Below are 16,634 nucleotides of genomic sequence, written 5' to 3' on the forward strand. Positions count from 1 at the left end.
TTTTTCTCTCAAAAAGAACTCTCACGGTGTGATTTTTAAGAGATTGATTAAGAAAAAAAGTTGTATTTTGATGAAAATCAAGAAATAATTTAAAAAAATGGAAAATAAAAATCAAAGTCATGACATGATTTTTCTTCAAAAAAAAAAACTAATTATCGATTTCAATCCCTGCTTTTATGTGTTGTTGCATTGCGAGCATTGGTATGTATGATTCTCACTCCATCTTATATTTTTTGTGTTTGAGCATTATTGTCATTCATGAGTTTCTATTGTTAATAGCGCTGATACTCTTTGGGATGCATACTTCCCAACTTGCAAACTGGACGGTTGCATTCGTTTTAGATGCGTTTGTACTAGTGACGGGGTTGTTGCTGCTTTTGTCGACGACGTGAGACAAAATGCGCAATATGTACTTTGTACGATGATGGAGAATTTGATGCGGATATCATAATGCGTGACGGTTGTACTCTCTTATTATATAAACACGATCTACACTCCATTCCTCTCTTATTATATGTTGATTTTTTAGAATTATTGTGAACTATGTAAATATTTTTGCGTTATAACTTTTATTTTAAGCGTTGAAGATGATCCAAAAAGGGATTAAAACGTCCGCTAGTTATATATATATTTACATTAATTTGAATTAAATTATTTTCAATATATTAGATCGCGCTCTATTTACTGCACTTAGCCCTTACAGCCTTTTATGTCGGTATTTTTGTTGTATATTAAGTTTTAAAAATATTTAATGCTCTGTTATGAATTAACGCTTCTATAAATAATCGTAATTCGTAGAATAATATTCTGAAAAAAATTTTATTTTTATGTTAAAAATACATTAATAAATTGAACGAGAAAATTTTACAAGTAAATTATCATCATGAAATAATAAGATTGTTTATTCCAGCCAATATTGCGAGCTTTGTTCCATGGCGAAATATTCCCGCAAAATGTTTATAACATTCTAAAGACGTTAATGGGCTGCAACCTGAATTTTTATCAAGCGGAGTTGTGCGTCAATAATTTATTATTTAATTACCTCGGTCACGATCCTGAGCAGTTAAATTTAGTAAGTAATAATTCTTCTACAAATTATAATAATAAATTAAGAAAGTTCTAATATACAAATACAAAATTGGATGTGAAAATGACTAATAAGAAGCGAGTGCATATATTAAACACGATTAACTTGTCTCTATATTCTACTCTAATTATTTTACACAAAAATTTTACTATTTTTATTTTTCTTTACATGCTTTGTAATTTTTTTTAAATATTTTATATTAAGATAATTAGAAAAGAATATAGAAATTATTTATTTATTATGTAAGATATGCTAAAATTATATTTTAAAATGAGATTATATTATATAAATGTACAATTTAATATTTGGGTGAAAAAAGCTAAAGAGAGAGAAGGATTTAAAATATTTATTGTTTAATATTACTTATTATTTATTTTTATTTAATGATAATTATACATATATTTCGCGCTTTATTTACTGCACTTAGCCCTTACAGCCTTTTATGTCGGTATTTTTGTTGTGTATTAAGTTTTATAGTATATTAGCTAACAAGTGTGGGGGATCGTAAATCGGCCGAGAGTGCGCAAGTTTGGCGCACGAGGCGAAGCCGAGTGTGACAATCCGCATGATCGGCCGATTTATGACCCACACATGTTGGCTACGATATTTTGTGTGACCGATGCATGGAAAGGGAGCCCTTTCTAAAAACCCATCATGTGCGTAAAGGGCGACCGTAAAGGACTTTTCGCGCGCCAGTTGCACAAAAAATATTTAATGCTCTGTTATGAATTAACGTTTCTATAAATCATCTTAATTCGATATAATAATATTCTGATTATATATAATAATATTTGGTATAATAATATTCTGAAAAAATCTTTATATATGTATTTATGTAAACTGGTCAAAAAAATTATCGCAACACGTAATTAATATCAAAATTTCGCGTAAATTCAAAGAAGCGCATCTCCGCAAAAAATGATCGTATTTGAAAAAAAATTTGTTTTTGTTTTAAAGGATGAAGTCTCTACTTTAAAAAACTTTTATTTGATTTTGCTTTTATCCTCTTCCCCTCTCTCCACTTCTTTAAAAAGTAAGGTTTATTTTTTTATCAAAAATATTGCAAAATTTGCCGAACTCTACGGGATGAAATAAATTTTTTTCGGAAATCTTATCCAAATTTTCATAAAATGTGGGCTTATTCCTACAAATTAAAAATTAAACAAAATTTGTACGATTTTTTTCGCGGAGTTACGGCATATCAAAGCTACCCATACATTTTTTCTATTTACCACCAGCATTAACGATACCCGACGCACACCAATGATGAATGCGCGACAAATTGCTAAGGAAGATCTTTCTCACAGAATCAGTGATCAAACAATTAGAAGACGTTTACGTGAACATGGTTTAAGATCGCAAGTTCAACATTTTTCTTTCCAAATGTATGGATTATACATTTTTTTCATACATTAGAAGAGGAAATTGTCGAACTCACGATCTTAAACGACGTTCACGTAAACGTCTTCTAATTGTTTGATCACTGATTCTGTGAGGAAGATCTTCATTAGCAATTTGTCGCGCAATCTTCCATATGCGCCTGCAATTTATCCGTCGCTCCGAAATAGTGTAAACATCTGTAAAAATAAAAATTTTATTTAAAATTTTATTTAAAATTATTAATATAATTTAAGTTTTAATAAATATATATACTTACCAATCGCATATAAATTTTTTACATTTCTTTTTGTTCAGTTGTGAGCCCACGAGGTGAGACAGATTTTTTATACACGCGAAATGCCCCACTCCGTGTTCGTCCTCTACATACAGCAGATTGACATGTCTGTCTTTCTTTTTCCCCGAAAGACGTAGCGGGACGATGTTCTCGTTCTCGATGATGTACACGTTTACGGAGATGTCGTTTGCAAATTCGAATTTTTTAATTTGATTCACAGTCACTGGAAGCTCAATGTTTTGGAGATTCAGCACTGTAGTGTAATGCGGATAGGAGGATTTTCGTTTCACATGTATATCAGCGGTATAGAGCGGCCACCACTGACCATGCGATACACGCATTGTCCGCTGATAGCACATTAACAACTGCTCTTTTTGCCATAATTTTTCGCGGTAATTTGACATGGCATCCTGCGCGCATTGGATTATACTTGTTGATATTCACTGTCAAATCTATTATCCGCGACAATGCCCAGCCGCTATCGCATTCCTGGAACTCTTCTAGCAATGCTAGCGTGGGCTCGATTACGCGGCGATCGTACCACTCGCGTACATCAGATGTGCGAAAGAGTTCAAAGTTTCTCGTGTTGATACTTCTATTGGCGCGCTTGTCACCGGACACAAATTCATCGTTGAAAACAGTGTTCACTTTTACACTGATGTGTCTCTGCAACACATTCTCCACGTTCTCGACTACAATGTCTGCGGCATTTTCCAAAAATTGACGCGGTTCGATATAGTCTGCGTTAATTACCGCACCGGTCAGTATACGGCTATCGAACGCTGTATCGATCTCGCGCCAAACGAGTCTTTGTACGTTATTGCCGCCGCCACTAAATCCACCGCCGCCACTAGGCATGGATTCACCGACATACCGTCTCTGCAGACGCACCTTTGCACCCTCGAGTCGCGTTATTCTAGCCACCAGAGATTGTCTATGTCCAATCGAAAGACGCGGACGCTTGACACGGTTGCGTTCTTCCAGCTCTTCGATAAACTCTTCGCACTCTTGCAGCCATCCGAAATATTCGCCCAAGATAGTGACTTGGCGGGAACGCTTCAACAGGTCGCGCTTAACGTTCTCCATTTTTTTGTAAAAATTCACTTGTACTGCACAGAAATAACTACTTGTGATCACTAAACTTTTTTTCGTGCACCCCGAATGAAGAGAGCGTGCGCTCGCCAGTGGTCCGGCAGCTGCATCGGTCCTCATTATATATCCCGATCATCCCTTTGTTCTTCAACGTGCGATGATGCAATTGTTAATTCGCAAGAAATATTTGCGATATCTACCCGCCGATAGAAATACATAGACACGTCACAACCTGCGAAGATATGTGGCAACGCGTTCGCCCCCGCTGATATTTCTTAGAAATATACGTATCAATCCCTTGATCGTCGGCGCTCACCAAAGAATCGGTGGCAGCTATTCGCAGAATTTTTATCTTATCTTCAGAGAAAATTTAGATGAAGAAACGCAACCCCCTTAGTAATAGATATCTGAATGTCGGCGCTCAAGCCTGGATTAAGCGGCAGCCATTCGCAGAATTTTTACCTTATCATGGGTAATAAATATCGCTGTAATAAATATCTAATTGTCGGCGTTCAGCCTGGATTCTGCGGCAGCCCTTTGCACAATTTGATTAACCAGAATTTTTTACCTTATCTTATCTTGTAATAAATAAACTTATCTTGGATTTTCTACGAAAACTTAGATAGCGCTGGAATGTTTACCTTATTTTGGGTATTAGATATCGCTGTAATAGATATCGCTGGAATGTTTATCTTATCTTGTAATAGATATCGCTGGAATGTTTATCTTTTGTTTATAAACATATCAGGTAACATGATCCCCTTATCAGGTAACCTGAGCTGATAAGATAAGCTTATCTGCTGATAAGACCCTCTCCCCGCGTGACGTCACCCCCCTCACCCCCGATTCCCCCCCGCCCCTCACCACCCCTCATTGCCCCTGGGTTAGAACCCCCCTAGTATTACCACTTGTATATACATAATTTTTAACCAATCTACTTTGTTTTTCTTGTCCTAAATAAATTTTTAATTAAAAATAACAATACAAGATATCTACTATTAAATTTTTAATGATTCCCAAGATCTAATTCGTGAAAATGCAACATAAAGTTGTCCGCGACTAAAAACATATTTTTTTAAATCGATTGCAATTTTATTAAATGTTTGTCCTTGTAATTTATTTATGGTCATAGCAAAAGCTAATGTAATTGGAAATTGTCTTCTTTTAAATACAAATGAGTAAACATCTTCACAGTATAAAGTTATATGATTTAAAAAGATAATTTCTCTTCTTTTATCACCAGTCAGAATTTCATATTTTAACAAATTATTTCCTACCCACACAGCAAAATTGATCCCGGGATCATCTTAATATTGTCCAATTTCTGTCTCGGCAGGACAAGACGTCTTATGACTGTCCATAAGAGCTATCAGTAAGACTTTGATCTACTCAAGATTAATATAGGATGATTTGAGGATGTCCTGTTATTACAGTGCATAGACGAGCAAAGCGCACTCTCTATAAGACATCCCATAGATATCTCCATCGACAAATTCGGAAGTAAAATTATATCTTATAGACGTCTTGTTACTTCTTTCTTTTCGCATATTTTTCAGAGACGTCTTATGGCTGACCATAAGAGAAACCAGTAAGACTTCGATCTATCCAAGGTTAATGTAGGATGATTTGAAGATATCCTGTCATAACAGTGCATAGACGAGCAAAGCGCATTCTCTATAAGACATACTATAGATATCTCCATTGACAATTTCGGAAGTAAAATCATATCTTTTAGACGTCTTGTTACTCCTTTCTTTTCACATATTTTTCTGACGTCTTATGGCTGTCCATAAGAGAAACCAGTAAGACTTCGATCTATCCAAGGTTAATGTAGAATGATTTGAGGATATCCTGTCATAACAGTGCATAGACGAGCAAAGCGCACTCTCTACAAGACATCCTATAGATATCTCCATCGACAATTTCGGAAGTAAAATCATATCTTTTAGACGTCTTGTTACTCCTTTCTTTTCACATATTTTTCAGACGTCTTATGGCTGTCCATAAGAGAAACCAGTAAGACTTCGATCTATCTAAGGTTAATGTAGGATGATTTGAGGATATCCTGTCATAACAGTGCATAGACGAGCAAAGCGCACTCTCTATAAGACATCCTATAGATATCTCTATCGACAATTTTGGAAGTAAAATCATATCTTTTAGACGTCTTGTTACTCCTTTCTTTTCACATATTTTTCAGACGTCTTATGGCTGTCCATAAGAGAAACCAGTAAGACTTCGATCTATCCAAGGTTAATGTAGGATGATTTGAAGATATTCTGTCATAACAGTGCATAGACGAGCAAAGCGCACTCTCTATAAGACATCCCATAGATATCTCCATCGACAAATTCGGAAGTAAAATCATATCTTATAGACGTCTTGTTACTCCTTTTTTTCACATATTTTTCTGACGTCTAATGGCTGTCCATAAGAGAAACCAATAAGACTTCGATTTATCCAAGGTTAATGTAGGATGATTTGAGGATATCCTGTCATAACAGTGCATAGACGAGCAAAGCGCACTCTCTATAAGACATCCTATAGATATCTCCATTGACAATTTCGGAAGTAAAACCATATCTTTTAGACGTCTTGTTACTCCTTTCTTTTCACATATTTTTCAGACGTCTAATGGCTGTCCATAAGAGAAACCAATAAGACTTCGATCTATCCAAGGTTAATGTAGGATGATTTGAGGATATCCTGTCATAACAGTGCATAGACGAGCAAAGCGCACTCTCTATAAGACATCCCATAGATATCTCCATCGACAAATTCGGAAGTAAAACCATATCTTTTAGACGTCTTGTTACTCCTTTTTTTCACATATTTTTCAGACGTCTAATGGCTGTCCATAAGAGAAACCAATAAGACTTCGATCTATCCAAGGTTAATGTAGGATGATTTGAGGATATCCTGTCATAACAGTGCATAGACGAGCAAAGCGCACTCTCTATAAGAGATCCCATAGATATCTCCATCGACAATTTTGGAAGTAAAATCATATCTTATTGACGTCTCGTTACTCCTTTTTTTCACATATTTTTTTCGACGTCTTATGGCTGTCCATAAGAGATACCAGTAATACTTTAATCTATCTAAGGTTAATGTAAAATGATTTGAGGATATTCTGTCATAACAATGCATAGACGAGTAAAGCGCATTCTTTAAAAAGCGTCCCATAGATGTACCAATCGACAAATTCAAAAGCAAAATCATCTCTCTTATAGACGTCTCGTTACTTTTTCCCTTTCACATATTTTTTAGACGTCTTATAGCTGTCCATAAGAGATACCAGTAAGACTTTGATCTATTCAACGTTAATATAAGACGACTTATGATTTAAGAATATTCTGTCATAATAGTGCATAGACGATCAAATCGCTTTCTATAAGATATTTTATAGATATATTAATGAACAAGTTTGAAAAGAAAATTATATTTTAAGGAGGTTCTACAATGCGTTGCCAATGTTCAGTTGCCAGTTGCAATAGCCGCGAAACCTAATTATGGACGTCGACTTAACTTGATGCTAATTAGATCATACGATAAAGTCATAAGACGTCTAAGAAATATGTGAACAAGAAAAAGTAAGAGTATCATTACATACGGCATAACTTGCGCTGACCAATCGCATCGTATCATTTTAATATAAGCGGAAAGTAATATTTAAATGAGACGATGTGATTAAATTGGTCGGCGCAAGTTACGCTTACGCAAATTACGCCGCATGTGACGGCACCCTAACGAGACGTTTATGAAAGATAATATTGCTTTCAAATTTGTCCATTAATATATCTATAAAATATATTAAGTTATTTTTACAATGGCAGTAAGCGGTATAGAGTAATAAGTAAGAAATAAGTAAGAATCATATATCTTATTACTTCTTATATTCCTTACCTGTATTGCTTATATTGTTATTGTAAAATGGGCTTATTATAGAAAGTGCGATTTGATCGCCTATGCATTTTTGACAAGATATTCTCAATGACAAGATACTCATCATCCTGTATTAACTTTTGGGTAGATCAAGGTGTCTTACTGATATATCTTGTAGACAGCCATAAGACGTCTAAACCATATAATAAGTATTAAATATAATATTTTATAATATTTTATAAAAGAAACATTTTTAGTAATATCATCTTTTTGACTCGACTCAGTTATCGAATTTAAATCCTTGTCCTCTCACCTCTCACCTATTTTTATTTGTTATTATTTATATTATTTTGAAGTGAATGGGATGAAATTGGTACGACTAATATTACGAATATATATATTTAAGAAAAAAATTCTATTCATATAAGTCTATGGCTAGCACCGAGATAACACGGACACGGGCGCTTGCCGTAGGCTGCGTTCGGGGAGACGCTATTAGCGCTGATAGCATCATTTTATCTTTGTCACTCCCTAAAAGTTAAATGAAGATAGACCGACGCTGTTTAGCGTCTTCGAAAGCATTCGTAGTATGCGCTGGCGTCGGCGCTGACGCTGACGCTGACGCAGGCGCCGGCGCCAGCGCGGTCGCGCCATTTCTTCTAGCAGTGTGTTGTTCATCTTCCGATCTCGTGTTCACTTGTTTTTACGAATACATGGTGGACGGTTCGTACAGATTTTGTAAGTGATCGACGATATTATTTGTGCATAGTGGAGAGTGGAGAAGAAAAAACTTGGCTATTATTATAATAGCTTATTCACGTTGAATTGAGGTAAGTCATTGTGAAAAAAATACGTATTTTCTCTTACCATGTTTACGTTCCACAACAAAGAAAATTTTATGCAATAATATACGTTATTTGCATTGCATTGAAAAAAATTATCTTGGAGAGTACGTTTTGGAACGTAACCCCAAATAATACATATAATTATCTATCAGGAGACGCGGTAGTGTCTCCGGCCATGTTCAAACCCTAAAAGACCTTAAAAGACACTACAAGTCTCCTTATCCTGCACCATCAAAGTCCATTTTTTGGGGGTGTAGAACTACTAAAATATAAAAAATTTTGAATTGCACGTAACATAACCTGAAAGGCGGCATCGCCACGAGTAATTTGAGCCAAGAAAAAATAAAATCGGTCAAGCCGTTCCGGAGATACAAGCGGTCAAAAAGTGACGTTTTTCATGAAAAATTAAGAAACGTCGTCTTCTTCTTCTTCTTCTTCTTCTTCTTCTCTGTCCGCGTCCGCTGACGTCATCAGGATTATATATATATATAAATCTCTTCTCACCTTTCACTCACACCTCCCTCAACTTCCACCCACCCCTTTCCCTCCCACATCCCGCCCCCACCCCCACCCCCACTCCCACCCCTCTTTCGCCCTAACTCACCCTCTTTCGTCCTATTTTTTCAGTCTTTTTGTTCTCTCTCACCCTCTGTTGTCCTCTTTCACCCTCTTTCACCCTCTTTCGTCCTCTTTCACCATCTTTCGCCTCTTTCACCCTCTTTCGTCCTCTTTCGTCCTCTTTCGTCCTTTTTCACCATCTGTCGCCTCTTTCACCCTCTTTCGTCCTCTCTCACCCTCTTTCATTCTCTCTCACTCTTTCATCCTCTTTCACTCTCTTTCGTCCTCTTTCACCCTCTTTCGCCCTCTTTCACCCTCTTTCGTCCTCTTTCACCCTCTTTCGTCCTCTCTCACCCTCTTTCGTCCTCTTTCACCCTCTTTCGTCCTTTTTCACCATCTTTCGCCTCTTTCACCCTCTTTCGTCCTCTCTCACCCTCTTTCATTCTCTCTCACTCTTTCATCCTCTTTCACTCTCTTTCGTCCTCTTTCACCCTCTTTCGCCCTCTTTCACCCTCTTTCGTCCTCTTTCGTCCTCTCACCCTCTTTCACCCTCTTTCGTCCTCTCTCACCCTCTTTCGTCCTCTTTTACCCTATTTCGCCCTCTTTCACCCTCTTTCGTCCTCTTTCGTCCTCTTTCACCCTCTTTCGTCCTCTCTCACCCTTTTTCGACCTCTTTCACCCTCTTTCGTCCTCTTTCACTCTCCTTTGTCTTCTCTCACTCTCTTTCATTTTTTTTCACCCTATTTCATTCTCTTTCACCCTCTTTCGTCCTCTTTCACTCTCCTTCGTCCTCTCACCCTCTTTTATTCTCTTTCACCCTCTTTCGTCCTCTCTCACTCTCTCTCACCTCTTTCACCCTCGTACGTCCTTTCTCACCCTCTTTCGTCCTCTTTCACCCTTTTTCGTCCTCTTTCACCCTCTTTCGCCCTCTTTCGTCCTCTTTCACCCTCTTTCGTCCTCTCTCACCCTTTTTCATTCCCTCTCACCCTCTTTCACCCTGTTTCGTCGTCTTTCACCCTCTTTCATTCCCTCTCACCCTCTTTCGTCCTCTTTCACTTTCTTTCGTCCTCTCTAACCCTCTTTCATTCTTTCTCCCCCCTTTTAATTGCAATGAGTTTAAAAGTAACAATTTAATTTTAATATCATTAGAATATTATTTAGCAGCGCGCCCAGTTTTTTTAACTAAAATTTTATTCAGAAATAAATATTTTTATCGGCTCTCAATATAAATAATATAAGTATGCTGTCTTCTAAGCTGGGCAATAGAGCCAAGGAAACGAAACGAAAAATTAATTAAACGGAACTGTATCTCAATTTGAGATCCCAAAGTTCCACATATAAATATCTTTTTCTGAGTTTATTCACGCCTTGGGCTAATCACGGCGGTATTTACTAACATCTACTAAAAAGGCAAATGAAAAATATAGGATCGAAAGGGTCTGAATAGCTTAGTTGGTAAGAGCAGTCGCCCGGAAAGTGAAAGACGCGGGTTCGATTCCCGCTTCAGCGACTTTTCGGACCTATATTTTTCTCGCTTATTTCTCCATATGTAAGTTTCGAAATTAATTTATATGTGGAACTTTGGGATCTCAAATTGAGATACAGTTCCGTTTAATTAATTTTTCGTTTCGTTTCCTTGGCTCTATTGCCCAGCTTAGAAGACAGCATACTTATATTAAAATTTTATTATTTCTTTTTATTTTATATTAATTTTAAATTTGCATAAGTTTTTAAATTTTAATTTTTGACTTGGCATCTTGCATTTTAGAGCAGATAAATTTTCCAATTTTTGCTGTATCAAATAATTTTACTTTTTTTTTTAACTTTATCGGTGTGTACACACAAAACATTTCTTTGAGTAACATAATTTTATATTATTTAATTTTCTTTCTAAAATATTTATAGCTGATTTCATAAAAATTTTAGATCAGCTTTGACATAGCTTATACATCTTTTTTCGGACAATGATTTATAAATCGCTTTTTTTATTTACTCTTATTAAAAGTACATTTATTTTAGTAGTAATAAGAAACTACAAATTAAGTAGAATATAAAAGTGGCCTCCTCTGATATTATTAATGAAGAATAATCATGTTTCTCTTGTTACATAACATGTCAAAATATCAAAATTGATAATTTATATATGCCTCCTTAAATGTGTAATAGAGCATATTATAACTTCTACATACATTTCTAAATATAAGAATTAATATTTCAATGAGAAAAACTGCTGGTCAAAAATAAACTCTTCAAGTTTTTTTGCTTTACTCTAAATATAAGAATTAATATTTCAATGAGAAAAACTGCTGGTCAAAAATAAACTCTTCAAGTTTTTTTGCATTACTTACAATAAATTGATATACATCTCGTTCAAAGTCAACATTTGGTAAATCTGACATCATGTGAACTATCATCACTTTGAAGACTTTAAATATTCTGATGTATTCGTATATTATGTGATATATTTTTTTATATTATATATAATTACATATATGCAGTATTGCATATCACATGTTTAGTATATCATAAACATATTCTTTTATAAATATATATTTATATAATGATATTTGCAACTTTTTGATATTTATTAAATACTTTTATTATGTTACGTTATCATTTTATTTATACTATTTTTTCATAATAATTTTCTGCAACGCTATCCACATGTGGATAGTCCGCGACACGGGGACTAAGTTAAAACATTTAATGAAATTAAAGCTCTCGATGAAAATTCTACGAATATTTACTGTTCGTCACTCATCGATGATTACTATCCAAATAGACCTCAGGAATTAGAATCATTAAATTTGTACGATTTTGCCAAATTCTGGGAAATTACGAAACAGATGTCAAATAATGACGAAGTCAAGTGTTACAAACTGGCATCGGGTTTATTTTAAAAAAAACGAAAAAAGGGTTATTTAATTAACCATTATCGATTTAATATAAAAACTGAGCCCGAAAAATACTTTTACTCGCTGCTTCTTCTGTTCAAACCATGGAGAGATTTGAGTGAACTCAAAGGTACATTCGAGACTTACACGGATGCCTTTAAGAATTCAGAGTCTGTTTTAACGAAGGCAATGAAATATCACGAAAGGCTCGAAGAAATACAGAAAGCTTTTGAGAACGTTGCTGAATTAATCGAGAAGCGCGAAAATGATCTGAAAACAGCAGACAGAGACAAATCCGATGACGATGAACTGGATTGTAATCCGATAGAAGCTGACGACGCGATGAAAGATCTGGAAGATTTTGGTAAGATTGACGACCCGATTGATTTATCGCAAATGATGTCGCAATTGAACAAAGACCAGAAAAGAGTCTTTGATGGAGTATGCCAAGTTTTACAAGATAAGAATCAGATTCTGCGACTGTACGTAAGTGGCGAGGGTGGTACAGGGAAAAGTTTTCTAATTGAAACGATTAAACATTGGATCAGAATAAATTTGGAAAAAACGACTGCCATATCTGCTCCCACGGGTATCGCAGCATTCAATATCGATGGCTTGACAATCCATAGAATGTTTCAACTACCCGTTAGTCATGAATCTACACCAAAATATACGCAATTGTCAGACATGGTCTTGAAAACTTTGAGAGACAAGTTAAAGAATGTCGAATTATTTATAATCGATGAAGTATCCATGATTTCAAATGTGACACTTATGTTTATCAATCTACGATTATGTGAAATCTTTGATACGACAGATACAGATGATGGTTTCTTTGGCAGAAAACACATTCTCCTGTTTGGGGACTTGTTGCAGCTTCCTCCTGTAAAAGGACAATTTTCGTTTGTTAAAATGTCTCGATCAGAGATTCAGAAGTATTTAGGTACCATGGGTGGATGTGATTTGTGGAGATTGTTCGAGTACGACGAACTTTTGATTAATATGCGACAAAGATGCGATAATACATATCGTGATATACTTTCTAGAATACGAATAGGTTTAGTAACGGATTCTGACATCAATGTTCTTCAGTCTAGAAGAATCAATTTTAAAGAAAGTAGTTGCGACGAAAGATTGAATGAACTTTGCACTTATATGAATCAATTACCGATTGATACAATTTGTTTATTGCCCACGTGTTATTTGTGCAAGGTTTTGAACACAGCAATGCTCGATAAAATCGACAGCGATGAAATTCTACTGATAGCAGAAGATGATGTCGACTGTGCTCCAGCAATGAAAAAAAAGGTGCATAAAATTTTAGAAGACAAAGATGATAAAGTGTCTGAAACAGCTGGCATTGAAAGAGTAATAGCGATTAAAATTGGCGCTAAAGTGATGATTCGACGAAACATTGACGTAACTTTGGGACTTGTCAATGGAACGATAGGCAATGTAGTTGCAGTTAATCGCTCTGCTGACGGCAATCGTATTGATTCCATCAAAATAGTTATTTCGGGTAACAAAGAAATCGCAATAACGAAAGTAGATATTAAATTTGAAGTATTCCACAAATTAGTGGTACATCGGAAACAATTTCCATTGTCTCTCAGTTATGGAATAACTATACACAAAAGTCAAGGAATTACATGTAACAATGCAATGATGGATTTAGGAACGACTGTATTCAGTGATGGTCAAGCCTATGTAGGTTTGTCACGAGTAAGTAAATTGGAAGGCCTACATTTGATAAATTTCAATCCAGCATCAGTTAAAGCAAACTCGAGAGCCATTGTGGAATATAATCGACTGAGATCTATATTCAAATCTGAACTGCCACAAATCAATCGGTCCGAGAAAAAGGTTGTGAAAATGTACGATCGTCGATGGGCTATCCCTAATATCATTGATGATGTGCAGAATTATGATTGTGAGGAACCAGAAAGTATAGTTACGTGGAAAATATATGGCCTTTGCAATAACGATGCTGTTTCGTGTTACGCTAATGTAATATTACAATGTGCGTTTCATTGCGTACGTATTAGGCAACAAATACTGAAAAATAAAGCATCGAATGCATTGACTGATGCTATCTGCGCGTATGGTGAACGTAAATATTGCAACATTCAAGCGGTTAGAAGATCTGTCGGAAAACGCTTCGAAGAACGAACACAACAAGATGTTTCGGAATTTTTTACGGCTCTAATGTCGACGTATTCCGACATCAATGATGTATTAGAACTCGAATTAAAGCACGTAACATGTTGCTCGAATGTCAAATGTAATTACAATGTAACTAAGCTGGAAAGCAGTAGTTTGCTAATATTACCTATACATTCGACATTAAAAAGGAAAAAAGGTGTCACTCTACAAAGTTTGATTAATGTAGAATTTTCTAAATGGGAAACGATAAACGGCAATTGTAACGAATGTAAGGGTACCGTGTTGAAAAGGAAAACCGTAATCGAATCAACTTTATCCGTCGTAGTAATACAGCTCAATTTATATACTTTTGTAAACGGTGCTTCTAAAAAAATTATCAACAATCGGATTAACGCCGTGCCGACGAGTAATATCACGATTAATGAAAAAAAGTACAAGGTAATAAGCGCTATATTTCACGAAGGTGAAGAAATGAATCGTGGTCACTACACGTGTATGTTGAGAGCTGACACAAAATCGGAATGGTATTATTCTAATGATATGGAAGTGTTCAAGAAAAAATGGCCCAAAGGAGCACAAGGGGCATACATATTGTTCTTAGAACAGATTAAATAATGGCGCTGTATAAAGGCTGCCGTAAGCGCCGAAATGAAACATCGGCTGCTCTGGCGCTGTATAAAGGCTGCCGTAAGCGCCGAAATAAAACATCGGCTGCTCTGGCGCTGTATAAAGGCTGCCGTAAACGCTACATTAAAACATCAACTGTTCTAGCGCTGTATAAAAGTTGCCGTAAGCGCCAAAATAAAATATCGGCTGCTCTGGCGCTTTATAAAAGCTGCTGTAAGCGCTGCGTTAAAACGAGTGCAATAAGTTTCTAATTTGACCTAGGCTTCATGACATTTCAAAAAGTATCATCAAGAAAAAAATTATCAGACATAAATATGTATGTCGTGTTAAAATCGGAGAGACGAAGAAAAATATATGGTTGCGTTCTCACGAGAATGGGCGATGGAGGGGCCCATTCTTTATTTTCAATATTCATACAAGAATATAAATTCATTCTGTTGCAATTGAAATAAATGTGCAATGTATCGTTAAAAGTTATTACAATTATACAAACATTTACATATATGATTAAATAAAATATATATGTATACTATAATATAATTATATATTTTATATATGTACATATATACCATATATTTCAATTATTTTGAACTGTATTGCATAAATTGTTACTTATACAAAGTTATGTGATAAGAATCGAAAATACATATATTTGTGATACTTGAATTACTATTAATTTATACATGAATTACTATTATAGAAAGCTGCTCTATATATCTGTACTTTAAAAAGTAAGTGATATCCTAAAAAAATCATAAAAATGAAAAGGTCAGGCCATGTTCAAAAGAAGGCACTCAAAAATTTAAACGATCTAATAATAAATTATAACGAAAAGTAACTGATATGTTATTCAAGGTGCCAGTTCAAAGTGAACATACGTAAAGTGTATATTATCTAAATTTAGTAATAATATATTACCATGAAAAATAACTGTGATATTTTATTCAAGGTGCAAGTTCACATTGAACATACATACATATAAGTAAAACTGATTACAATTTGATTCTAGAAAATAAGTGCGATATGTTATTCTTAGTGCACAAAATATAATAGTCGTTTATAGAGATTTGATTTGAAATTCATACTAGCCCGTACAATGAAAAATAATTGCTCGTAATTCCAGAGTACCAATTTGTTAATTACTCAGAAAAATAACATGGCGGCCTGCTCTCAAAAAACTATGATGTTTCTCGATGTCCATTTAGAAATAATGTCGAAGCTCTTACAGAATAATTACTACAACATTTGAAGTACGAAAAGTATTACATTAGAAGAAGATTAGATTAGAATAAGGATTCAACGTATTTTTAAAAGCTCTACACACAACGAAGTGAATATACAAAACTATATACAAATACCTTTTTCTTCTGTGTTTCTGAAGAAAATCTTTTAAATAGAAAATAGTGTCTTGCGATCATGAAGAATAGGTTTTAAATAGCAAGGTTTCATTTGACTTATAATTTTCGATATTATTCACTTAATTAATATGTAAATTTTTATTGTATATTACGACAAATAATCAGTAAACTTTTTAAGCGTATAGCTTTATTGTACTTGACCTGAGAACTGTACATTTATAAATTTTACTTAATATACACCCGTTTCGAGCAACAAGGCAAAGTTTTCTGATCAATAACTTACTCCCTGAAAATACGGTATAACACAAATCGGAAGTTGATACGAAAATTCGAAATTTTACTAAAGAAAGATTGGAGGTTTTTAATTTATACAATTTTCACAACTCTTATTTCAATTATTTATTCTACCCATCGAAAGTTTTTTGAGAGCAGGCCGCCATGTTATTTTTC

The sequence above is a fragment of the Nylanderia fulva genome, unplaced genomic scaffold (genome assembly GCF_048542155.1).
Source record: "Nylanderia fulva isolate GAGA-0341 unplaced genomic scaffold, ASM4854215v1 Scaffold367, whole genome shotgun sequence".
Classification (NCBI taxonomy): domain Eukaryota; kingdom Metazoa; phylum Arthropoda; class Insecta; order Hymenoptera; family Formicidae; genus Nylanderia; species Nylanderia fulva.